Raw genomic sequence first — 13,944 nt, 5'->3', positions numbered from 1 at the left:
TGGAGGGTGAGAAAAACCTTCCAAACTGTTCTGAGCCGTGGGCATTTGGGAAAATGACTTTCCCCCATGGGTGCTTTATTGTGCTGGTCAGAGGAAGATGCATATAAGCAAACAACCCCAGAGGATTTCAAAGCCACCCTACCACAAGGAATGCAGGGCTGGCTCCCTCACCTTTGTTGGGAAACCAGGGAGGATATTGGGGGCCTCAGAACAAGGGGAGGTCCCACCATGTCAGATAAGGGAGACCCAGCTAGGAGCAACCTACACGCAAAGCCTCCAGTGGACATGGACTTGTAAATGCTCTGAGAAAAATATCTTTTGTGAAGGTGTCTAACCCTGCTGCGGTCCTGCTGGGCCTCTGTGCACAGCCCGAGTCCAGATAAGGCACAGATTGCCCAGTCTGGTCCATCCCCTCCGTCTGGCCTGTCCAGCTGCATGATTCTGAGAAGTCTAACCTGGGCTCAGGTTGCCTCTGGCACCTGAGAGGAAAGGACAAGGGCAGCCCGGGGATCCCACCTTGACTCTTCTGTTTCTTCTGTAAAACGGGGACAGTCACCACTTGAGGGTTGAGGATCCAATGTGAGATCACTCACCTAGAACAGGTGGCCGATTCCCTGGCACCACGCCCTCTCCCAGCTCTTCTGAGAGCAAGGGGCATTAGTTCTCAATGACTGTGACTCACACCATCACCCCGGGTCACTCTGGAAATTCTTTTTCCTGCATTTCTGGAAAAGAGACAGAAGAGCTGGAAAGAGAACGAAGGTGGCCGCTGTGTCATTGAGTCTCAGGCCAGGGAGACAGGAGAACCGGTTGGGATGCTCCCTTCCCACTGCCCACTCGCCGGGCTCCTGCCTGGGGGTGGGTCGAGTGGATGTGGAGGGGGGTTTGGGGGCCGAGGAAGACCACCTCCAGCCAGCCCTCTCCTGTCCTTTCGCCCAACGTTCCTTCAAGTTTGTTATGAGCGAGAGATCCTGGGCTGCATATTAATAAAACAATGGAATTTTTATTTCTTTTTCTCATAAATTACATAATTCAAACCTTAAAACACCTTTAATGAACAGGGACTGGGCATGTGACACTTAATAAAACTGGGCTTAGGTCAGTTTCTGCTTGACAGGCTACCAGCCGAGAATGTACCTTCCAGAGTAAATGATTAAGAGGCGGGGATCTTTCCTGGGCTCTACGATTAAACACTTCAAAGGTTTCCAAAGTCAGATAAAATGAAAAGCAAATGTGTTTCACTGCCTCTCAAATGCCTCAAATGTTTTAGCAGGTGCAAGCAATGAAACCTTCCATGGTGACAGCATTTTAGGGTCTGCAAAGTGCACTCGGCTGAATTCTGGGAATTCTGGACAGGCTTCATAAAAATTCATGATTTCCAACGAGCAGAGGTGTTCGTCTTCAGAGCCCATCTACGTATGTGGCAGAGAAGGAAAATGTCTCAGGGTCCTCCAGGTCATGGGTCAACTTAACCCTTTCCGTTCCAGGAGAGAAGCGTGCACAGAGCACTAGAGGATCCCGGGAGGGTCAGCCTTGTGCTGGCAAAACAGGGGGGCAAATCTTTGGTTGGTCTAGACTTTCCGAAGGCACATCAATGGTCAGCTCAAATCCAAGTCCTCTTTTTCTGCACACGAGTACATTTTTCTCATCTCGGGATGCATCAAATACTACGGGAGTCAGCAGACTTAGTACATAGAGATGGTGTGATTTTGTGCAAATTATTTAACCTCTCTGTACCCCAGTTTCCTCATCTGTAAGATGGGGGTAACCGTAGCACCTACCTCACAGGGATTTTGTGAGGATTAAATGGGTAAACGTCATAGACTCTCTTAGATCACATAGCAGAATTCGATACATGTTCTCCATCCTTATTGTCCCGTTAGGAAAAATGAATATGAAAAGTTAGCATTCTACAGCCTGGCCATTTGATTTTTTTCATTTAAAATTTTCTGTAACTTAGCTTTATAAGTCAGAGTAATCTCTCACATAGACATATACTATTTTATAGTTCACAAAGGATGTTCTGGGACGTTACCTCATTCCAACCTCTCAACAGTAAAGTTGGCAAGGCAGGGATGGTCATCCAAGGACGAGCAATGTGTTTCCAGCTCTGCTGTGGCTCTCTTGCACGGAGTTGGACCCATCATTTGGACTGCCATGCCTCAGGGGCACCCATCTGTGAAATGGGTACAGAGAGGTTCCCTCTGAATCATAGCACATACCGTACTCAGGAACTGGCACCACCACCATCTGCTGAGTTATCAGGGCTACCGAACCCACTCTCATTCTACATTTTTTCTTATTCATGAAGGAATTCAAGTACTTTTACATATTATCTCAGTAATCTTGCAAGCGCTTGTTTATGAGACCTCAACTTTTATCCTTTCCTTTCATAATGAGGAGGGCGATGAAATGGCATTCCAAGAGTCAATGGAGGAGAACCCTTTAGTTCTTTGCTCAGGGAATAGCTGAGCAGTGATTGTTATCAGAGAACATTCTCCTGAGTTCCCAGCACTACAGAATTTACTCAACACCCAGGACTCAGTGCATATCTCTGAAAGATTTTGCAGATGCATCCCATAGACCTTGCCCACAGGGCAGGTACTCCGCACCGAACACGGTTATAAGCTCTCACTAACGAGCCACCCAACCCCCTCCTGCTCTACCACCCTCCACCCCCATCCCAACCAGCCAGTCAGCACAGTCAGAGATTCCCTTCAACAAAATCATGGTTATTGGTTGGCTCAGACATCCCTCCTCGCCTCCCCCTCAAAGCATGTTGGACTCTGCTCTCTGCTCTCTGCACACAGCACCCATCAACTATGCATTTATACCTTTCTGATCATCCTATTTAAGGACATAATTTTAAGATGTATATGAAGAGATAGTTACCAGGATGGTCTTCAAGCATTATTTATAATATTGGAAAACGCAAAACATCTTAAGTGTCCAGCATTAATAAAATTTGGAGTATCCATCCTAGTTCTGCTGAAGAACTTGGCAGGCATTTTAAACACGGCTGACAGTGATGTGAAAGTAAGATCATCATGTACGGGTCGTGCTAAGCTACAAATAAGCATATACGGTAATGCTCCGGGTCTAGAATGATCCCCTGTTTACAAGAAGGACAAATTCTATATATAAATACTAAAAGATATAAATGCCTATTTTAAAAAGCCTATGAGGGCGTGCATGAGTTGGTTTATAATGTTTACTGCTCAGTCTTATGATTTCAATTTTTAAACATTCTTCTTCAATTTTTATTCTCAGTACTGTGATTTCAAATTTAATATTTTGTTCAATTTTCTTTCTTTGGTCACTTCATATTTTCTGATTTCTCTATAAGGAACATGATTTCTTTTGCTATATTTTTAAATGTTCTTTTTAATTTAAAAAAATATTTAGAGTTTCACAGCTGGGAGTGGCTTTAGAATGCATCTAGTCTAATGGCCTTAGTTTCCAGGTGGGTAAACCGAGGCCCAGAGAGGTGTGGTGCCTCCACAAAGGTCCTCAAAGCTATTTGCTGGCAAAACCAGTTTCTCTAACTTATCCCCAATCTTTCCACGACGTCCTGTGATGTCTCAGAGATATTTATAAACATGGAGGGACTGTTGCCACGAAGTCAACTGCATGGAACCCCTTTTCCTCTCAGTGAAACTCAGCATCCCTTGATTGGCTCAAAAGTAAATGTGCCCCTTACTGCGTCTGTCCGCACACCTTTCCCCCGGGTTGTAACAGCAATGGCGTACATCACAATGTACGTGCCAGGACACCCGGTGAACATTACACCAGACATCAGTACATTATTCTTGTCCAAGCGTCCACTGTGTATGCAGGACGAGTGGGAGACAGCACCCCGCCCTCGGCCTGCCCCACCCTTGGCTCATCCTGGTCCGGCTACATGGTTAATAAACAACACGGCCAAATGAATAGGTGGAGTTTCTATCAGCCGGCTTCAAACAAAGATTTCATTTTCTAAACCACCTTAAGCGTCTGTGGTTTTTCCTTCTCATCCATCATGACTCATTCATGTGTTGAGGCTAAAATGTATGGCTGCTTGTTCTGCTCAATTGCATGATTTTTCCATCAAGGAAAAGAAACTAAGTGAAGCTGAATCTCCCAGGGAGGCCATAGCAGTAGGTATGGGAAGGAGAGGAAGGCTGGGTCGTAGCCGAGCACCTGCCACGGCCTCCGGGAGCAAGTGCAAACTGGAGCCTTACTAGGACCTGGTGCTTGCACCTTCCCAAACGTTCTCCCACATCCTCCTTGTGGGTGTCCCCAGTGGCCTGGCTCTCAGCACCAGACAAGCTGGGTTCCGTTGCAGATGAGGAGACTAAGAAATGTGCTGAAAAGCTGGGGAAATATCCAAGATCACAAGGCTAGTGAGAGGTCCCTGCCCCTACTTCAGTGCTTTTTCTCCCATACAAGGCTCAGGGAGAATGTGAGTAGCTGGGGGCCCCATTGCTCTATCTATAAGAGGCAGAAGGAACACTTTCAACCATTTAGGAATGAGGGTAGAGAATTAGACCACGGAAAATGTCCCAACCTCAGAAGCTCCTACCTTGGGGCTTACATCACATGCATCATTTTTCCTTCCCTAGAACTTTTCCTTTTAAACCTTAAATCATGTCAAAGTCTCAGAATTTTCACTCCTGGGAATCTTTTCCATAGAAGTAAAAGCACAATTACCTAAAGATACGGATCTGCGTGTAAACACATAAGGATGTTTAGCGCAACATTGCAGTGGCCAAAAATAAAAATTAAATGAATTCCCATCAATAGAAGAATGGCCAAATAAATCAGGCTTATGCCCACTATAAGTGAACGAGAACTTCATTATCAGATTTGGGGGATGGGGACGGATTTCCGTAACATGATGAGTGAGAAAAGCAAGAGCAGTGGTGCATTTAATTGATGTATCATCTTATACATGTGTTTATATTTGTTTATCTGTGTATGATTCCGTGAGCACTGAAAGAGGATATAGAAGGACAGAAAACAGGATACTAGCATGCGTTGGAGGTGGGAGGTGGGGGAATAGTGGAGGGAAGCAAGTTAAAAAAAAAAAAAACCTGCCCTCAAAATCAGCATATTAATAAAATCTTAAATATGCAAATTATGTGTGTGGGGGTGTTTAGAAACTTGTAAAAAAGAGATTGAGGTAGATTCAGATTCACTGACTTATAGAGCCCTTAAGAATTCAAAGCAAGATAGGCTGAGAGATATTTATTAAGTAAGATTCCATTCCCATGAAAACGACAAATAAAGCTCCTAGGTATGTGCATATGTGTTAGGAGGAGGGGCCTGCTTGGGGAGGCCTCAGGCCCCTGAACACTGGACACTCAGGAGAGGGCTGCGATGGGCCCTGTGATAGAGACAGCTTTTCTTTCTGTAGTTTATTCTTGTCTCATGAAATTCTTTCAGAAACTTTTTACTTTTGCATCCTAAAATGTATCAAATTACTGATGCTTTCAATGTTCCAACATACTTATTATTTGGTGACTTGAAGTGAAATATTAAGTGATTCTCCGTTACCAGACAGGTGGCGTTCTGAGCTGAGGGCTGTCGCTGAGTGAGGGGAAGGCCCCGGACAGGCACTTTCTCGGGATCCGGGGCCAGGCAGGTCACCCGGTTGAAGGGCTGTAGTGTCTCCTGTCAGAGGCTCAGGGTGGCCTGGACGCAGCGCTGGTGGAAGCACATTCCCCACACGGACCAGGGGTCCTTTGATAGCCAGACAAGGCTGGGGTGACCCGACCACCATCTGGCCACCTAGAAGCAGGCTTTGAGGCTGTGTGGAAGGCCCAGTCTGGGGGATCATTTCTGAGGAGGCAGAAGTGGGGTCCTGAGGGAGGGGCTTGTCTCATCCTGTGGGATTTTGGTCTCTGTCCGTCAGCCCAGGTTGTTGTAACTGTGCTGCGTACTGAGCGGGTGAGAAAATGGGCACAGTAAAGAGCTGATGATAATTTAATTTCGGGGAAGTTTTCACATGGAAGAAAAAGTGTGAGGTGGAATTCTCCAGACTCAACCCTAACAGACATGGGAAAGGAGGAGGGCATCAGGGAGGAAGGGGCCAAGCCTCCCCAGGACTGCTGAGGAAATTGGTTGTGGCCATTAGCTCATCCAGCTAGGAGCAACCTACACGCAAAGCCTCCAGTGGACATGGACTTGTAAATGCTCTGAGAAAAATATCTTTTGTGAAGGTGTCTAACCCTGCTGCGGTCCTGCTGGGCCTCTGTGCACAGCCCGAGTCCAGATAAGGCACAGATTGCCCAGTCTGGTCCATCCCCTCCGTCTGGCCTGTCCAGCTGCATGATTCTGAGAAGTCTAACCTGGGCTCAGGTTGCCTCTGGCACCTGAGAGGAAAGGACAAGGGCAGCCCGGGGATCCCACCTTGACTCTTCTGTTTCTTCTGTAAAACGGGGACAGTCACCACTTGAGGGTTGAGGATCCAATGTGAGATCACTCACCTAGAACAGGTGGCCGATTCCCTGGCACCACGCCCTCTCCCAGCTCTTCTGAGAGCAAGGGGCATTAGTTCTCAATGACTGTGACTCACACCATCACCCCGGGTCACTCTGGAAATTCTTTTTCCTGCATTTCTGGAAAAGAGACAGAAGAGCTGGAAAGAGAACGAAGGTGGCCGCTGTGTCATTGAGTCTCAGGCCAGGGAGACAGGAGAACCGGTTGGGATGCTCCCTTCCCACTGCCCACTCGCCGGGCTCCTGCCTGGGGGTGGGTCGAGTGGATGTGGAGGGGGGTTTGGGGGCCGAGGAAGACCACCTCCAGCCAGCCCTCTCCTGTCCTTTCGCCCAACGTTCCTTCAAGTTTGTTATGAGCGAGAGATCCTGGGCTGCATATTAATAAAACAATGGAATTTTTATTTCTTTTTCTCATAAATTACATAATTCAAACCTTAAAACACCTTTAATGAACAGGGACTGGGCATGTGACACTTAATAAAACTGGGCTTAGGTCAGTTTCTGCTTGACAGGCTACCAGCCGAGAATGTACCTTCCAGAGTAAATGATTAAGAGGCGGGGATCTTTCCTGGGCTCTACGATTAAACACTTCAAAGGTTTCCAAAGTCAGATAAAATGAAAAGCAAATGTGTTTCACTGCCTCTCAAATGCCTCAAATGTTTTAGCAGGTGCAAGCAATGAAACCTTCCATGGTGACAGCATTTTAGGGTCTGCAAAGTGCACTCGGCTGAATTCTGGGAATTCTGGACAGGCTTCATAAAAATTCATGATTTCCAACGAGCAGAGGTGTTCGTCTTCAGAGCCCATCTACGTATGTGGCAGAGAAGGAAAATGTCTCAGGGTCCTCCAGGTCATGGGTCAACTTAACCCTTTCCGTTCCAGGAGAGAAGCGTGCACAGAGCACTAGAGGATCCCGGGAGGGTCAGCCTTGTGCTGGCAAAACAGGGGGGCAAATCTTTGGTTGGTCTAGACTTTCCGAAGGCACATCAATGGTCAGCTCAAATCCAAGTCCTCTTTTTCTGCACACGAGTACATTTTTCTCATCTCGGGATGCATCAAATACTACGGGAGTCAGCAGACTTAGTACATAGAGATGGTGTGATTTTGTGCAAATTATTTAACCTCTCTGTACCCCAGTTTCCTCATCTGTAAGATGGGGGTAACCGTAGCACCTACCTCACAGGGATTTTGTGAGGATTAAATGGGTAAACGTCATAGACTCTCTTAGATCACATAGCAGAATTCGATACATGTTCTCCATCCTTATTGTCCCGTTAGGAAAAATGAATATGAAAAGTTAGCATTCTACAGCCTGGCCATTTGATTTTTTTCATTTAAAATTTTCTGTAACTTAGCTTTATAAGTCAGAGTAATCTCTCACATAGACATATACTATTTTATAGTTCACAAAGGATGTTCTGGGACGTTACCTCATTCCAACCTCTCAACAGTAAAGTTGGCAAGGCAGGGATGGTCATCCAAGGACGAGCAATGTGTTTCCAGCTCTGCTGTGGCTCTCTTGCACGGAGTTGGACCCATCATTTGGACTGCCATGCCTCAGGGGCACCCATCTGTGAAATGGGTACAGAGAGGTTCCCTCTGAATCATAGCACATACCGTACTCAGGAACTGGCACCACCACCATCTGCTGAGTTATCAGGGCTACCGAACCCACTCTCATTCTACATTTTTTCTTATTCATGAAGGAATTCAAGTACTTTTACATATTATCTCAGTAATCTTGCAAGCGCTTGTTTATGAGACCTCAACTTTTATCCTTTCCTTTCATAATGAGGAGGGCGATGAAATGGCATTCCAAGAGTCAATGGAGGAGAACCCTTTAGTTCTTTGCTCAGGGAATAGCTGAGCAGTGATTGTTATCAGAGAACATTCTCCTGAGTTCCCAGCACTACAGAATTTACTCAACACCCAGGACTCAGTGCATATCTCTGAAAGATTTTGCAGATGCATCCCATAGACCTTGCCCACAGGGCAGGTACTCCGCACCGAACACGGTTATAAGCTCTCACTAACGAGCCACCCAACCCCCTCCTGCTCTACCACCCTCCACCCCCATCCCAACCAGCCAGTCAGCACAGTCAGAGATTCCCTTCAACAAAATCATGGTTATTGGTTGGCTCAGACATCCCTCCTCGCCTCCCCCTCAAAGCATGTTGGACTCTGCTCTCTGCTCTCTGCACACAGCACCCATCAACTATGCATTTATACCTTTCTGATCATCCTATTTAAGGACATAATTTTAAGATGTATATGAAGAGATAGTTACCAGGATGGTCTTCAAGCATTATTTATAATATTGGAAAACGCAAAACATCTTAAGTGTCCAGCATTAATAAAATTTGGAGTATCCATCCTAGTTCTGCTGAAGAACTTGGCAGACATTTTAAACACGGCTGACAGTGATGTGAAAGTAAGATCATCATGTACGGGTCGTGCTAAGCTACAAATAAGCATATACGGTAATGCTCCGGGTCTAGAATGATCCCCTGTTTACAAGAAGGACAAATTCTATATATAAATACTAAAAGATATAAATGCCTATTTTAAAAAGCCTATGAGGGCGTGCATGAGTTGGTTTATAATGTTTACTGCTCAGTCTTATGATTTCAATTTTTAAACATTCTTCTTCAATTTTTATTCTCAGTACTGTGATTTCAAATTTAATATTTGTTCAATTTTCTTTCTTTGGTCACTTCATATTTTCTGATTTCTCTATAAGGAACATGATTTCTTTTGCTATATTTTTAAATGTTCTTTTTAATTTAAAAAAATATTTAGAGTTTCACAGCTGAGAGTGGCTTTAGAATGCATCTAGTCTAATGGCCTTAGTTTCCAGGTGGGTAAACCGAGGCCCAGAGAGGTGTGGTGCCTCCACAAAGGTCCTCAAAGCTATTTGCTGGCAAAGCCAGTTTCTCTAACTTATCCCCAATCTTTCCACGACGTCCTGTGATGTCTCAGAGATATTTATAAACATGGAGGGACTGTTGCCACGAAGTCAACTGCATGGAACCCCTTTTCCTCTCAGTGAAACTCAGCATCCCTTGATTGGCTCAAAAGTAAATGTGCCCCTTACTGCGTCTGTCCGCACACCTTTCCCCCGGGTTGTAACAGCAATGGCGTACATCACAATGTACGTGCCAGGACACCCGGTGAACATTACACCAGACATCAGTACATTATTCTTGTCCAAGCGTCCACTGTGTATGCAGGACGAGTGGGAGACAGCACCCCGCCCTCGGCCTGCCCCACCCTTGGCTCATCCTGGTCCGGCTACATGGTTAATAAACAACACGGCCAAATGAATAGGTGGAGTTTCTATCAGCCGGCTTCAAACAAAGATTTCATTTTCTAAACCACCTTAAGCGTCTGTGGTTTTTCCTTCTCATCCATCATGACTCATTCATGTGTTGAGGCTAAAATGTATGGCTGCTTGTTCTGCTCAATTGCATGATTTTTCCATCAAGGAAAAGAAACTAAGTGAAGCTGAATCTCCCAGGGAGGCCATAGCAGTAGGTATGGGAAGGAGAGGAAGGCTGGGTCGTAGCCGAGCACCTGCCACGGCCTCCGGGAGCAAGTGCAAACTGGAGCCTTACTAGGACCTGGTGCTTGCACCTTCCCAAACGTTCTCCCACATCCTCCTTGTGGGTGTCCCCAGTGGCCTGGCTCTCAGCACCAGACAAGCTGGGTTCCGTTGCAGATGAGGAGACTAAGAAATGTGCTGAAAAGCTGGGGAAATATCCAAGATCACAAGGCTAGTGAGAGGTCCCTGCCCCTACTTCAGTGCTTTTTCTCCCATACAAGGCTCAGGGAGAATGTGAGTAGCTGGGGGCCCCATTGCTCTATCTATAAGAGGCAGAAGGAACACTTTCAACCATTTAGGAATGAGGGTAGAGAATTAGACCACGGAAAATGTCCCAACCTCAGAAGCTCCTACCTTGGGGCTTACATCACATGCATCATTTTTCCTTCCCTAGAACTTTTCCTTTTAAACCTTAAATCATGTCAAAGTCTCAGAATTTTCACTCCTGGGAATCTTTTCCATAGAAGTAAAAGCACAATTACCTAAAGATACGGATCTGCGTGTAAACACATAAGGATGTTTAGCGCAACATTGCAGTGGCCAAAAATAAAAATTAAAAATTAAATGAATTCCCATCAATAGAAGAATGGCCAAATAAATCAGGCTTATGCCCACTATAAGTGAACGAGAACTTCATTATCAGATTTGGGGGATGGGGACGGATTTCCGTAACATGATGAGTGAGAAAAGCAAGAGCAGTGGTGCATTTAATTGATGTATCATCTTATACATGTGTTTATATTTGTTTATCTGTGTATGATTCCGTGAGCACTGAAAGAGGATATAGAAGGACAGAAAACAGGATACTAGCATGCGTTGGAGGTGGGAGGTGGGGGAATAGTGGAGGGAAGCAAGTTAAAAAAAAAAAAACCTGCCCTCAAAATCAGCATATTAATAAAATCTTAAATATGCAAATTATGTGTGTGGGGGTGTTTAGAAACTTGTAAAAAAGAGATTGAGGTAGATTCAGATTCACTGACTTATAGAGCCCTTAAGAATTCAAAGCAAGATAGGCTGAGAGATATTTATTAAGTAAGATTCCATTCCCATGAAAACGACAAATAAAGCTCCTAGGTATGTGCATATGTGTTAGGAGGAGGGGCCTGCTTGGGGAGGCCTCAGGCCCCTGAACACTGGACACTCAGGAGAGGGCTGTGATGGGCCCTGTGATAGAGACAGCTTTTCTTTCTGTAGTTTATTCTTGTCTCATGAAATTCTTTCAGAAACTTTTTACTTTTGCATCCTAAAATGTATCAAATTACTGATGCTTTCAATGTTCCAACATACTTATTATTTGGTGACTTGAAGTGAAATATTAAGTGATTCTCCGTTACCAGACAGGTGGCGTTCTGAGCTGAGGGCTGTCGCTGAGTGAGGGGAAGGCCCCGGACAGGCACTTTCTCGGGATCCGGGGCCAGGCAGGTCACCCGGTTGAAGGGCTGTAGTGTCTCCTGTCAGAGGCTCAGGGTGGCCTGGACGCAGCGCTGGTGGAAGCACATTCCCCACACGGACCAGGGGTCCTTTGATAGCCAGACAAGGCTGGGGTGACCCGACCACCATCTGGCCACCTAGAAGCAGGCTTTGAGGCTGTGTGGAAGGCCCAGTCTGGGGGATCATTTCTGAGGAGGCAGAAGTGGGGTCCTGAGGGAGGGGCTTGTCTCATCCTGTGGGATTTTGGTCTCTGTCCGTCAGCCCAGGTTGTTGTAACTGTGCTGCGTACTGAGCGGGTGAGAAAATGGGCACAGTAAAGAGCTGATGATAATTTAATTTCGGGGAAGTTTTCACATGGAAGAAAAAGTGTGAGGTAGAATTCTCCAGACTCAACCCTAACAGACATGGGAAAGGAGGAGGGCATCAGGGAGGAAGGGGCCAAGCCTCCCCAGGACTGCTGAGGAAATTGGTTGTGGCCATTAGCTCAGGTGGGGGCTGAACGTCCACCCAGGCCCAGGAGGCCGCATGGCAGCCCCTCCAGCCGGCCCCACCCACCGGGCACAGTCTGCCCCCTTCCCTGCAGAGTTTTCTCCGGGGCACATACCACCTCCCACATGCTCTGTGTTTACTTGTTTATGGTCAAGTGTCCTCATCTAAACTGGAAGCTCCTCGAGGTCATGGGTTTCATCTGTTTTGTTCATTTGTTCTTCATTCTCATGACCTAGAAAGTGCACGTGGAGCTGACCAACGGTTACAAATTAAATGAACACATAAACGGTGAATGAGTGAAGACCAGAGATTCAGTGAAAAACTGAAAATGTAACGCTTCAACAATGGGAACAGGGAAGTAAATAAAATGTAGTACATCCACTGGAAGGGATATTATAAAGTTAACAGACACACTTTGGCTCACGAAATGTACCCCCAGCTGTTCACAGTCGTTATCCCTGTGGGTAGTTTATGGGAAGGTCCATGCCTTCCCTTTTTCCTATTAGGTAATTAATTCCGAAATACTTAAATTTTATATTACTTTGTATTTCATTTGTAGACAAAACAAGAAAAATACATTATTCAATGTGGGGAAAAGTTTGAAGGTTTTTGTAATGACATCGACAAATAATTTTGAATCAGGGTTAAGCTAAAAACAAATCAAACTACAAACCTTTAGATGGAATAATTCTATAGATTTATGTGTCCAGAAAAGAAAGAAGTGTAACGGTGATTATCTCAATTTTTTTCTTCTGCTTTGTACTTTTCTGTTTTTCACAATTACTTAACAGTAAGCATACAGTCAGAAAAAAAAACTTTAAAAATACAAATTTAACGTAGCTATATTTCACTATAAGAAATGTGATTATGTAGAAATATAAGATGGGAAACAAGAAAAGTTTAATTTTTAAAAAAAAGTCAGATCAGAATGAGACTTGGTTCTCATTCTGGTGGTGAAGGCTGTACCTACTGTTCAGAAAACAGAGATGTCTGCTTGGTTCTTAAAGGTTCTCAGGAAGAGACAGATTCTACACCCTCAGTCGGGGGAATCATCTCTGTGATAAATCACCTTTACTTCAAGTCAGCCTTCCTCAGGTCTAACTTAATTCCCTCCTGTTTCAAAAGAAAGCCCATCATTATTCTCCATGGAAATAAGACTGGTGATGTGCAGACTTGAAAGTGGGGAGCCATTAAGCTGTCCCCACCTGTCCCCATCCCGGCCTTCTGTCCCTTCTCCCCTCCAAATGCTCAATACTTTTAGCTCCTTTAATCCTGCCTTTCAACACTCCCAAGTGACTGTTGCCTCCCCCGGCCTCTTTCCAGGATGCCTGCATCATTCTCCAAACAGGGTGCCTAAAACAGAACTCAGGCGTGGACTTGGCTGAAGCTAAAATGGCGAAGCAGTTTACTTCATGGGTCTTGCAAAGCCCCCTGCTATTGATTTGTTCCCATGTCACCGGCTTAAAAGAGAACAGCACTTCACTGAAGTAGGACCGCTGCCAGCGTCTCCAGGCAGCCTGGCATTGGGGACCTGCCCCGGTGCCCCCCTCATTAGCTAGGCCTCCCAGCTCTGATTCCCGTGTCCCTCTGCCTTCTGGGGTTCAGGATGGCTGCATCCACCCGTCCCTCTCTCTCACTGCCACTTACCGCAGTCATCAGCCACTAACTCTGCCCCAGGAGAAGAACTGGCCCTAGGCTGGGTGGCAGTTTTAAGTAGCGTCTCCAGAGGTGCCACCCTGCTGGCCCAGGACGGTCAGAAACACGGGGGCAGCTGTACCAGCACTGCCACTCCCCTGGACAGGACTGTCACTGACACTGACAGTCAAACACTCAGCCTCTGTGAATGGGCCAGGGCACCCCATTCAAATGCAGAGAAGCATATCTGGGAATGGTCAGTCTGAACCACACACACACACACACACACACACACACACACCCACACAC

This window comes from Neophocaena asiaeorientalis, unplaced genomic scaffold (genome assembly GCF_003031525.2).
Source record: "Neophocaena asiaeorientalis asiaeorientalis breed wild unplaced genomic scaffold, Neophocaena_asiaeorientalis_V1.1 scaffold85, whole genome shotgun sequence".
Lineage (NCBI taxonomy): Eukaryota > Metazoa > Chordata > Mammalia > Artiodactyla > Phocoenidae > Neophocaena > Neophocaena asiaeorientalis.
The sequence above is the reverse complement of the archived record's forward strand: the minus strand, read 5'-3'. Positions refer to the sequence as shown.